A 12,094-nucleotide genomic window follows, 5' to 3' on the forward strand; every position below is an offset into this window, starting at 1 on the left:
GCTTCTATTCGTCACGCGGGTTCGATCCTCAACTCTCATCAGCCCGCCATCCGCCATCGCCGGAACCCTGCAAAACAAGAGATATCATTACAAAAGACTTTTAAGACATTTGAAGTGCCCAGAACTTACCGTTCGTGCAGTTAACGACGGACAGCAGTCCTCTGATGTCAAGAGGCCTGCACCCTTATCCAGTGAAGAAACTGGTTACGGCACCCTGCCCCGAGGCAGATGGAGAGCTCGGCGTTCACTTACCTAAGGTGAGGGTGTTAACCTTTGGGGTTCTACAGGAGAAGAGAAAGGGAAGAGGAGAGAGGCACCCAATAACCCCAGTTCATTAATCCCAAATTTTCTATCTGCAGACATCTTACTCTTCGAGTCAGACATACAGTGCACAGAGGTCCAGCCCAAAGAGCCAACCGTGTGTTACACATCACCTTTGAAGATACGGCATTCACCCAGTCAAGACCGGCGCCTCTGTGGGAATCAGGTGAGCGTTACAAAGACAGGTTGTGGTTGGTGGGTAACTGCTCATTGGCAGAGGCTGTGGCAATTGCGAAGAGGGTGGAAAACACGCATCTTTGTTCAAAGGAGATTAAGAATAAGAAGATGGAAGTTATACAAACTCAAACTGTTAGTTAGAGTCAAACCAAGCCAGTTCAAGAGTCTTGAGATCTTTCCACCGTGAATGTTGTGAGGAATAAAAGAAATAAAGAAGAGGCTGAGGAAGCGAGAGGAAAGCTTATAAGTCGAAAGAACAGGATCATAGAGAATACAAGAGGGGCATGAAGAAAACTTGGTTCAAGAAGGAAAGCAGAGATAAGGATATGTGCTTTAAGTGTGGCGAAGCAGGACATTATGCCAATTCAAGGAACTGTCCGGCCATTAATCAGACGTGTGCAATTTGTAGAATGAGAGGGCACTTTGCAGTGGTCTGTAAGAATAAGAAAAGGTGTTGGTTGTACAGGAAGACACGGGTTCAGAAGAGGAACGTGTAGTAGTGGTTTGTGAACCAGCTGGTGAAGAACTAAAATGCCCTAGATGTGACATGTTGATAGAGAATTGGAAGCTATCAGTCATGGTGGATAGTTACTTCCCATACACCATAATCACAGCCAAGACGTGAGTGAAATTGAGATATGAAGGGTTGACAGCGAAAATACATCCCCCCGACATTAGGAACCCTGGAGGATTCGAGGGTTCCAGGATTCACATCACAGGCTGGTTGAAAAGTATTGTACTGTTCAAGGGTCGTCAAGCAGAAATCAAAGTTTACGTTGCAAGGAAAGGTGTGAATGTTCTTGGCTGGAGAGATCAAGCTGCATTGAAGATAAGATTGGATCCCAGGGCAATTAGTGAAGAGCAACAATCCATGTATGGAAAAGAGTGTGGAAAAGGAACCTGGTGATTGTTTGAAGAATTGCGCTCATAAGATACTTTTGAAACCTCGAGCAAATTCAGATGCGTATACCAAGGCCAGACTGATTCCTTTCGCGTTGGTGGAAAAGGTAGAACAAGAACTTAATAGACTTGAGAAGGAACAAGTCATAGAACGGATTGAATCGTCTCAATGGGTGAGCCCCATTGTTGTTGCTGTAAAGAAAACGGGAAGCTGGGAATTTGTGTAGATCTCAGGGATTTAAATAAGAATATATTGGTGGACAAATATCCATGACCTATAATATTGGAAATGTTGAACTGCATTGAAGGAGCAGATGTATTTAACACGCTAGATTTATGAAATTTACCATCAGATCAGTCTCACAGAAGATTTAACTTCCTACATTACGCCGTTCGGCTTGTACCGCTATAAGAGAAAGCTGTTCAGTTTAGCTTCTGCTGCTGCGGTATTCCAAAGAGTCATGACTAAAGTGTTGAAAGGACTAAAGGGGACATTACTTTATCAGGATAATAGTATAGTGTTTGGAAAAAGGGGAATGTGAGCATGACGAAAGGTTGCTGAAAGTGCTGTTGAGATTGAATGAGAAGGGCTTGAAGGTGGAAAAGAGTAAGCATACATTTAAGGAGCTTGAAGTTGAGTACTTAGGCCATGTAGTTAGTGGGAAGGGTTATAAGCCCAAGATTGATGCCATGAGAGCTATCAAAAATGCACCAGCTCCCACAAGTAATTAGGAACTGAGATCATTTTGGGACTTTGTGTGAATTTTACAACAAGTTTGTGCAGAGTTTTGCAAGCCTAACAGAACCTATGAGGAAGTTACTCCAAAAGGGAGTTAGATTTGAATGGGATGCAGAGTGCATAAAGTCAGCGGAATGCATTAGGAAGAGTGTGTGTCAGTCAATGAATCTGGGAGGATTTGTGTTTGGAAACCAAACCAAACTCACTGTTGATCCAAGTGGGGATGGACTGGGAGTGGTTTTATCCCAAGTTATGGAGAATGGGAGTGAAAGAATTATATCCCATACGTCTAGGGCAGTGACTGAAGCAGAGAGTAGATACTCTGTAATTGAGAGGGAATTGTTGGCTTGTGTTTGGGCAATAAACTATTTCAGGAAATATGTGTGGGGAATAAGTCTACCATCTGTACCGATCATAAACCCCAGGTGGAGGTTTTGTCTGTGTGAGGTATGTGCAGAGCAACACCCAGACTTGCTAGGTTGAGCTTAAGGTTACAAGATTATCATTTTGAAGTTAAGTATGTGCCTGGGAAAAAGAATTTAGTTGCCGATTTTCTTTCAAGTTTGCCTCTTAGAGTTGAGGAAGTTGGGCAGGCTGAAGAAGTGGAGGCTGTTGCAGTAGTTTTGGAGGTGGATTCAGGAGATACAGGAGAATGAGGTTTTGTGCAAGGTCATAGAGTATACAGTGAAAGGTTGGCCTAACATGAAATTGGTATATGAGTGATGTCTTCCATTTGGGAGGTTAAGGATGGGTGTTCCATACATGCCAACGATCCCGATTTAGGTGGGAGACTCCCGATTTTTTAGTGAAAAATACTGCTATTTTTCACATTCTCCCGCCTAAAATAATTATTTCCCCATTGCATTCCTATGGGGAAATTGTTGTCTCCCGATTTCTCTGTAGAAATCTCCCTCCCAGGCACATCAGAATGTTGGCATGTATGGTGTTCTTTTGAGGATGAGTTGTTGCTGAGGGGAGACAAGTTGATACCGCTCCCAAGTCTTAGGGAAGGGTTGATTGCGAGGGTGCATCAGGGGCACCCAGGAGCCACAGGCACCAAACATAATGTTACATCTAAATACTGGTGGCCTGGTGTGGATCTTAACGTGGAAAGGTTTTTGAGATGTTGTTGGCCTTGTCAGAATTCGGACAAGAGTTGTAAGGTGGAGAGATCTGAGCCCCTTGTTATGCGTAAGCCATAGCAACCATGGGATCACATTGGAGTTGACATTGTGGGTCCATATGGTAATTTGGGGACGGGAAATCGGTTTTTGATTGTTATGGTGAATTATTGTTCGAGGTAGCTTGAGATTAAGATGGTGCGTAATGTGAGGACTAATGAGGTCATCAGGTTTATGCAACATGCTTTTAGAAAGGAAGGTTATCCCAAGGTGATCATTAGTGACAATGGTGTGTGTTTTAGGAGCAATGAGATGCTGAAGTATGCCAGGTCGATTGGTATTGAGAGGAGATTTTCAGCTAATTATCATCCACAAACCAATGGGTTAGTGGAAAGGTGCAATAGAGTGGTTGTAGAAGCTGTCGAACAAGCCATTAAAACATTATGTCTATTGAAAAAGCTTTAGAGGAAAGGTTGTGGAGTTGTAGGACATCTGTTAGAGCTGATTTGAGGAAGTCTCTGTTTGAGTTGATGAGAGGCAGAGAGGCCAACACAGTGTTAAATCATGTATGGGTGAATCAGAGGAAACCAAGGGTTGAGTGTGGTAAGAAGTTGGAGTATACAAGGTCTACCTATCAGTTGCAAGTATGGGTGGCACCTGGTGATTTTGTCAGGATAAAGAAGGGAAGAGTGGTGAGAAAGGGGGAATCGAAGTACACCAAGCCTGTTAGGGTTAAAGAAGTGTTCAAAAATGCTGTTAGGATTCAAGATGGATCCATATGGAATTTGGATCGAATGAGGAGATGGAGATGGCAAGGAGTGAGTATGGGTGTTGAAGGTTGTGAGGAAAGAGAGCTCAACGGTAATGAGTTGTTTGATAGGGATGTTATGGAAGAGTGCTGGAGGAGAGGAGAGAATACTAACAGTTCTAGTGAACAAGAAGGTAATAACACTACCGGTGAAATGGGTATCTTGGGAGGTTGTTGGCTACAAGATTAAAGGAACACTTAAACTTACCAATGACTCTGTGTATTCGTTCGAGAAGCGCAACACTTGTCCTGACTGGTGGAGTGGTTGCCCTCAGAGTCACACAGGGTACCACGACACCCCCTTGACCAGTCACCCTGCACTGCCTTCTGGCCTACTCAGCTCTTCCAGTCTGGGACCGCATCCGTGTAGTCCTCTGCGTCCCTCGCACTTACTCAGAGCCATGCTGCCCTGACTGCACTTCACCTTGAACCACTTGCCTGCACTTCTCCCCAACCCCCCCTCCCCTGCACTTCTCGTTGCACTTGCACAATCTGAATGTCACAATGCCTAGTAAGATCGTTTGTCTTGTCATCCCTCTGTCTCCCCTCCTCTGTCTTGTGGTGCCTAGAAACACTAGAAACACTTGTGTAAAGGCACGTTATAAATTCTAAATCATATCATATCATGTGTGATGTAACGCAGAATGACGGGGGAGTGTTTCAAAGAAATCAAAACAAGCAGCTGTGGCAGTGTTGTATCAAGCGTAAACTGATTTCCTTTTTTCTTCCAATTTTCTGTACTTTTACTTACAAAATACACCGTCCAGGAACGGTTTCCTTTTTTAAAAAAAGTATAGGAACTATAAAACCTTTTTTTCAAATAGAGGCGCGTCGCTCCTACTCACTACGACCACTGATCAATGTAGATTCTGTAGGAACGTAACAGCAGTAGAAACTTTAGAGCATCTGCTCTTGGTGTCCCTCTTTACAGGGGTGTAGCCAAGTGGGGCTTGAAGCTAATGTAGTTGGGCCCACCAAAGTGACATTAACATCTGTCCATGCCCACACAGCATTACTGAGTGGCATTTACAGGTTTTGGGTGGGTCTTGCCTACTCAGGCCCTACCCTGTCTACACCTTTGCCTCTTTATAATATTAATACGTTGCATATTTTTGGAGATTTCGGGAATCTTTAAATGTTATGTCATGTTATTGTGCATTTGTGTAACGCCTTATATACCATTTGTATAATCTCAAGGTGCTGTGGGTTGAACGCCCTTGGGGACCCCAGTGCAGATCAGTGGAGCGAATCGGGTAGTAAATTGTGCTTGGGTACACTCATTATCTGTGCAGCCAGTGCGGTTTATGTGGTGTGTAGCTGCATTCTAATGCTAGGCGTGATGCTGTGGTTGTGTGAGAGCAGTAGAATGTGCATTTGGAGTAATAACCATACATGCCAACCCTCCCGATTTAGGCGGGAGACTCACGATTTTTCAGTTAAAAATAATGCTATTTTTAACTGTCTCCCGCCTAGAATCATTATGTAAAATGCTTGTAATGAAGACAGGAGTCTCCGATCTTGTAAACGTTGTATTTATTCTATCATTGGTTTCATGCAGGATGCACACAACATGTGTGCCTCAATAACAGAGGCCAACGGGCCTAATGTGGCTGGGAGGCAGCTGCCTTATGTCTGTGTCCAAGATTCAAAAGGAGCGGGCCCCGTATGAGGAGGGCTCAGCAGGACGCGCCTTATCGCGTCCTCCGCTCGTCCCGTAGTGCGCGCGAAGCGCGCGGGGACGGAGCTTTTGGTCCGCGACGAGATCTCGCGAGAGCGCGCGCTCTCACGATATCCCTACAAACCCCAATGCAGTCTTATGGGTAAACTGCATTCTCCTGATTTCTGTTGTGAAATCTCCCTCTCAGGGGCTCCTCAATGTTGGCATGTCTGAATATCATACATGGAAGACAGAGTTTCGTGTGTATTGCAGCTATTCATTTATCACATAGCTTAGAAGTGAAGTAAGGTCAGTGGTCGAAGTGAGCGGGAGCGGTCTGGAGCGGTGCTACTCTACTTTTTTAAATTAACTTTTACTGTTCCTATGCTTTTATTTTAAAAAGAAACCGTTGTGGGAGGAGGCATGGTGATGGGGTTTGTGGAGAGAGGCTGCAGGCCAGCAGGGAACATAGTTCCACTACTTCTTTTCATACACTTCGACAATTGAGTAAAGTATGGAAATGTAATCTACTATGTATATTTTATGGCATCTTGCTCCTTCTTGTTGAAATAGTAATTAGTTTGTTGAAAATCAATTCTTGTCTTTACTTTGCCCTTCTGCATAGGATGATAATCCCCAAAACATACACTGACGATTCGCCTGGGTACAAGCCCAAAACAAGCTGACTCCCATCCAAATAAGCGGAAAAAACAAGCGTGCACCTAAAAAGTTGTGGAAAGGTCTCAAAAGTAAGAAACATAACACAACAAGAAAAACATACATAGACAGAACACTGACATAGTGTGTTAGAACAACAATATTTTATTGCATGGTGACTAGAAGTCCCAGATTGCAAAATAATACGGCCCTGAAATATTTGTATTTATTGTTTTATATAGCGCCTTAATCCAAGGCGCTATATAATATTGTAACATGGCCAATTGGAAGCTGAAAAGAAACATGGCCTTCCTGAATACATCTTTCTGAGAAAATGTTTTATATAGATTCCAATAATCCTCTAACCCAGTCTTGCAAAAAAAAGTTTTTAAAAAATAAATAAATAAAGGATGTTAGTGGATAATGCGTCAGCACTGGGGATATCACCAGGATAATATTGCTATAGAGTGACGCTTGCTAAACTAAACCAATCCCCTTCTTTACATCTTTACATGTCAGTGTGTCTGCCTGCATGACAAAACTTTTAAAGTGCGCTTTTTTTGCATATGTTTAGGCATTTGGCATTGATGGGCCACCTGGTGGGCAAGTAACGATCCCATCAGTGCCAAACACTTAAGCATATTCAAAATACAGGGCGCACCCGAGAGCAAGACAAAGCAGCATTTGCCGTCAAGTGCTGCCAGCAGCCCAGTGCAGGACGCTCTGTGCGACGTGTAATGGGCTTAACAGCAATATAAACAAGCCCAATTACACGCGCACAGAAGGTCCAACAAGCGGACGAAAACCGCGACAAGCGACCTCCAAATATTATAAGCGACTTTGGGCAAAAACAAGCCCAAAGTCGCTTATAATAAACGGACCTGGCAACACTGCGCATGTCCGTCCCTACTGAAGTCATTCACCCTCGTTCTCAAACTCTGGGTAACTTGTCAGCCACGAGGCTCCGCTAGCGTCGTCTTCCCGCTCGCGTGTTGATCACGTGGTGCTGAGTAGACTGAGACGAACAAGGAAGTGTAGACTACAGACGCGCATGGCCGGGCCGGTAACGTGCGCGTCACGTGATCAGGAGGCGGAGCGTTGCTAGGGTCCGTTTCTCGGAGACTCGCTCGGCTAGGAAGTAGACGCTACCTTGCTGGAGTCGCAGCAGCACGGGCCGAGCCTCCGTTGATCATTTCATCCCCAAGCCACTTAACGGTAGCTTTCGGCTCCGTGGTGAGAACCAAAACGGAAGTCTAGGTACGTTATGTTCACTTTGAGTGACTTGTCAATTGTTTTTGCTTTGTATTTATGATTTTATTTTAATGGGCGGCAGGGGAGCACCTGGGGGGCGGGGATAGTACGTGAGTGATGATGATCAAGTGTGTCAGCCCGCCCTACATGGGGGGGCGGGCGGCGGGGCGGGGGCGGGGGGGGGGAGAGCGGGTCTCGTGCAATGTACCTTGAATTTTGTGGTAATGTCATGCAGTTCAGTCAATATCACAAAATATACCATTCTGAAAGTTTTCGGGAGGCGCGCCAAGAAGGCTGCTGTAAATGTTTATTTCTCGTTAAAGTAATGCTGTGGGGAAGGGATGAGAAGCCTGCACTGTGTAACACGTTTGCCCCACTGAGTTCTAGCTTTGGGTCGGGCTTGCTTAAGTGAGCGAGTGGTGGGTATAGCAGAAATAAGCTATTTGGGTACGGCATTTATAGAAATTACATCAAGTGGACACGGAGTATGTTGAACCTGTCTGCAATTATGTCTGATCACATAAGAATGCTGAATGACCTTTTGCCTGTGCGGCAACTTAAAGTTGCTCTTGTATAGTAAGAGGGGTGAGGTGGCCAGCGCAAACAAGATTGGAAGAAGAAAGCAACTGCCGTGCTTGAGCTTTGCAGGATGGCATTTCCCTAAAACAAGAAATTGAGCTACTATAGAATATATGATATGATAGTGTATTTATATAGCGCCTATACACAATGTGTTTCAAAGCGCTTTAAGGCAAGAGAGGGAACAAGGGAAAATACAGTGACATTCTTACAGGCCATGAACAGTAAAGATGTGAAATTAACTATCGTACTAGGCCTGACGACATGTCTGGTAGAGCCAGAGGAAAACAAAAGGTAAGGGAGAGGGGTGCAGAAAGGTAGGGGAGGAACAAAATAAGCAGCTATCATACTAGGCCTGTCGACATTTCAGATAATGCTGGAGGGAGTGTGGGGAGGAAAAAAAACAGCAAGGGGAGGGGGAGGAGACTGACGAGGTTGCTATCATACTAGGAAGCAGGAAAAGTGCAAGAGAGCAGTGATGTGCTGTTGGCCTCGGCCCTGTGGGTCTGTTGGCTGGTCCTGGGGTGTTTGCAGCCGATAGTCATTGTGCAAGACTGTGTGTTATTGTTTTGTTGCGATTTAGTGAAGTTTATGTGGTTTGTTGTGCGTTTTGGTTTGGAATTTGAGAGGTGTATGCAGAAAGGGAAATTGTTAGTAGGGTTGGTTAGTTTGCGTCTCTATCCTGAATTGAGGCGCTCAGCTTGCGTAGTCTCCCCTGATGCGGCTCTGTTCTGATCTGTGTCCGACTGGGATATAGGTTCCTTACTCCTCTGTCCCCCCTCTAACATGCTCTCTCATAGCTCCCCTTATCCTCCCTTCATACTCCTGCGGCCATTGCACCTGCCAATGTCAACCTCTCAGGTAGTGTGGTGATTGCCAATATCTCGACGATTCCACATCACTGTGGTGCCTTGTGGTAACTAAGGGGCGGGCGAAGTGTTGGTGCGATTGTCTGGGGTAGTTGACTCAGTTTCCGTGCGTGCCGCCTGTGTTCCAGTCTATCCGGTGTCACCCATCCAGTTGCCGTGGGGGTTGCCCTCTCAGGTTGGGAAGGTCCGTGTCCTTTCCGATTTAGTCATCCTTTTTCCGGTTTTTGTTTTCCAGATTTAATCTGTGGTGTTGAAGAGCCAGGTTTTTAGTGATTTCCTGAATTTTAGGTGATCTTCAGTGTTTCTTATTTCTTTTGGGATGTTCCAGGTTTTTGCAGCTAGGTGGTAAGAGGTGCCTCCAAGTTTTTTTTTTTTTTTAAGATATGGTTTGAGTTCCAGGCGGATTTCGTTGCTTGATCGGAGGGGTCTCGTTGGTTTGTAGACTGTTATTTTCTTTTGTAGGAATTCTACTCCTTGTCCGCTGATTGCCCTGTGCGTTTTACTGGGAGCCAGTGTAGTGTTTTTAGGGCTGGAGTGATGTGGTCTCATCTGGATAGTTTGAGGAGTAGTCTTGCTGCTGCATTTTGGATCCATTGCAGTTTCTTCAGGAGGTATTCTGGTATTCCGAAGTAGAGGCTGTTTGCATAGTCGATTTTTGACATGATTAGGGCGACAATAGTGAGTGTTTTTGTGCGTGAAGGAGAGGAAAGGTAGAATTCTTCTTGCTGTGTGGAGCATTAGGACTGCTAGATTTTTTTTTTTACTACCTTCGATGGTGTTGGTGCGTTTCCCATTTCCGTAGGCCATGGGATGGTGGTTTTGTTCTCTTGGTCTTTGGATACAATCATGATTTCTGTCTGTCTTGGGTTGATTTTCAGATTGTTGGCATCCATCCATTTGAAGACTTCTTTTAGACAGTCAGTTAGGGTTGAGTGGTCTGCATCGGTCACTTTGATTTTGTAGATGATCGGAGTGTCATCTGTGTAGTTGTAACATGTAATGTTGTATTTTTTGAAGATTCTGATGATCAGAGCCTGATAGATGTTGAAATATAGTGGAGATAGTGAGGAACTGCATCTGTAGATATGGAAGGTTTTTGACAAAACTTAGTTGTTACTGAGTAAAGTTCAAATAAATAAAAAAATAGTGAAGATCCTTGTGGCACTCCACAATCATTAACTCGTGGAGTGGATTTGAAAGGTTTTATCCATACGGTTTCTGTTCTATCTGCTAGGAATGATTTGGTCCAGCGTAGTACTGTGTCTGTTATGCCTATGTCTTCCTAGTCTTTTGGTCAGGGTGTCGTGGCTAACTGTGTCAAAGGCTGCGGAGAGGTCGAGCAGAATAAGGGCTGAGGTAGTGTTGGAGTCTGCGTTAGTTTTGAGGTCGTCCCAGATGGATAGTAGTGCTGTTTCCGTTCCTCTCGCCGGTCTGAAACAGATTTGAGCTTGGTCCAGCAGGTGGTTTTTTTCTACGTGTTCTTGGGTTAGTTTATCTACGTAGGTTTCTAGAAGTTTTTCTGGGTAGGGGATGTTAGAGATCGGCCTGTAGTTGGAAAGGTCGTCTACATCACCACTTGTGTTTTTCAAGAGTGGCTTGATGTATGCTGATTTGAAGATCTTCGGTACAGTCCCTGTTGATAGTGATAGATTTAGAAGGTTTCTGTAGTGTTCTTCTGGCGATCCGACACATAAGCAGTTGTGTGGTGCGGTCTCACCTATATATACTGGTCTTTTTGGTTATCCCTTCCAAACCAGTCTACAACAGACCCTATTTTTTAAGGTCTTGGTTACTAAGCAGTTGGCTTGAATACTCTCACCACATTAATTGACTATTTGGTACATTGCGCTTGACCAATATGAAGTAATATTTAGCCAAACCATGTATATAGGTGAGACCGCACCACACAACTGCTAATGTGTACTAGGAATAACGGAACCCTTGAAATTCATCAAAAAACCTTTGTTGCAGGGATTTTAAGGTGAGCAAAACATTGCAACAAAACCTTCGAAATTCAAGGAATAAACTCAAGCTGCACGGACGAAGGTGAGAACTTAACACAACAAAACCCCTGAAATTGAGCTAAAGCCACCTTAACTTTATGCCCCCCGATGAGCAGCCTATGACTACAATGATAACGCTGATGACATCACTAATTAGCTTACAACAGTAACTGGCATTAAGCATGGCCTTCAGCCATGGTCAGTGTGCATGTGCAAATATATTGTACTAGTTATGGACAGTGGTCACAACCATGTACACTGAATATTTTAAAATACGAACAGGCTACTAACCATAGATTTTGGACTTTACCAGTGGATACAGCTTTCAACGGTGTCCACTGTAAATTCTATACACTAATAGGATACTAGCCATGGACTTCAGCGCAATACTGTCCACAATCTTTGGCTGTGCCTGCTTTATATTCTAACATATAAATGGGCCATGGCCTTTGACATTGAGCAGTTTGTACATCTTTGGCCATGTCCAGTGTATATTTTAAAATAGAAAAAAATGCAATAAGGGCTGGCCATTGGCATGCACAATGTGTATTATACAGCACTAACCAGCCACTAGCCATGGTCTTCAACACAATATTAGCCAGCGAACAGGGCCTTTGGCTGTGCCAACTGTATATTCTAACATATTGATGGCCTTTAGCCATGGCCATTGACTACAGCTTTCATTGTTGACCAATGTATATTTTAAAACAGTGATGGACTTCTAGGCATGGCTTTTAACCTTGCACATTGGTATTTTTGAACACTAACTGACCCCTAGCTGTGTCCTTCGGTACTGGCAAGTGACCCCAGCCTTTGTAATGGTGAAGTCCACAGCCTAAATTGTTAAGGTAATCAAACGTTTCATGAACTAACTTATAAATGTTATGTCTAATTCCATTATTGATGTAATCAGTCATATTCAATGTAATTGGTGTTGTCACAAGAGATGTGATATGTGGTCATAGGCTGTGCAACAGCAGGCGCAAAGTTATGGTGGCTATTCCTGAATTTC

The 12,094-nt window shown here is 44.1% G+C and overlaps 1 protein-coding gene across 3 annotated transcripts in view; it reads left to right on the plus strand.

The window, feature by feature from the left end:
• The window catches only part of IQANK1 (IQ motif and ankyrin repeat containing 1), a 1,215,835-nt gene that overhangs the window by 64,404 nt on the left and 1,139,337 nt on the right, over nucleotides 1-12,094 (plus strand). For 2 of the 3 annotated variants that reach the window (XM_069621881.1, XM_069621883.1), the window contains exon 1: nucleotides 7,472-7,637. The exons of the other annotated variant lie outside the window; for it this stretch is intronic. The gene's annotated coding sequence lies outside the window, so the exon portion shown is untranslated. Of the gene's footprint in view, nucleotides 1-7,471; nucleotides 7,638-12,094 lie in introns of those variants that run through there. 3 annotated transcript variants of the gene reach the window in all.

The sequence above is a fragment of the Ambystoma mexicanum genome, chromosome 5q (genome assembly GCF_040938575.1).
Source record: "Ambystoma mexicanum isolate Mex_15411 chromosome 5q, UKY_AmexF1_1, whole genome shotgun sequence".
Lineage (NCBI taxonomy): Eukaryota > Metazoa > Chordata > Amphibia > Caudata > Ambystomatidae > Ambystoma > Ambystoma mexicanum.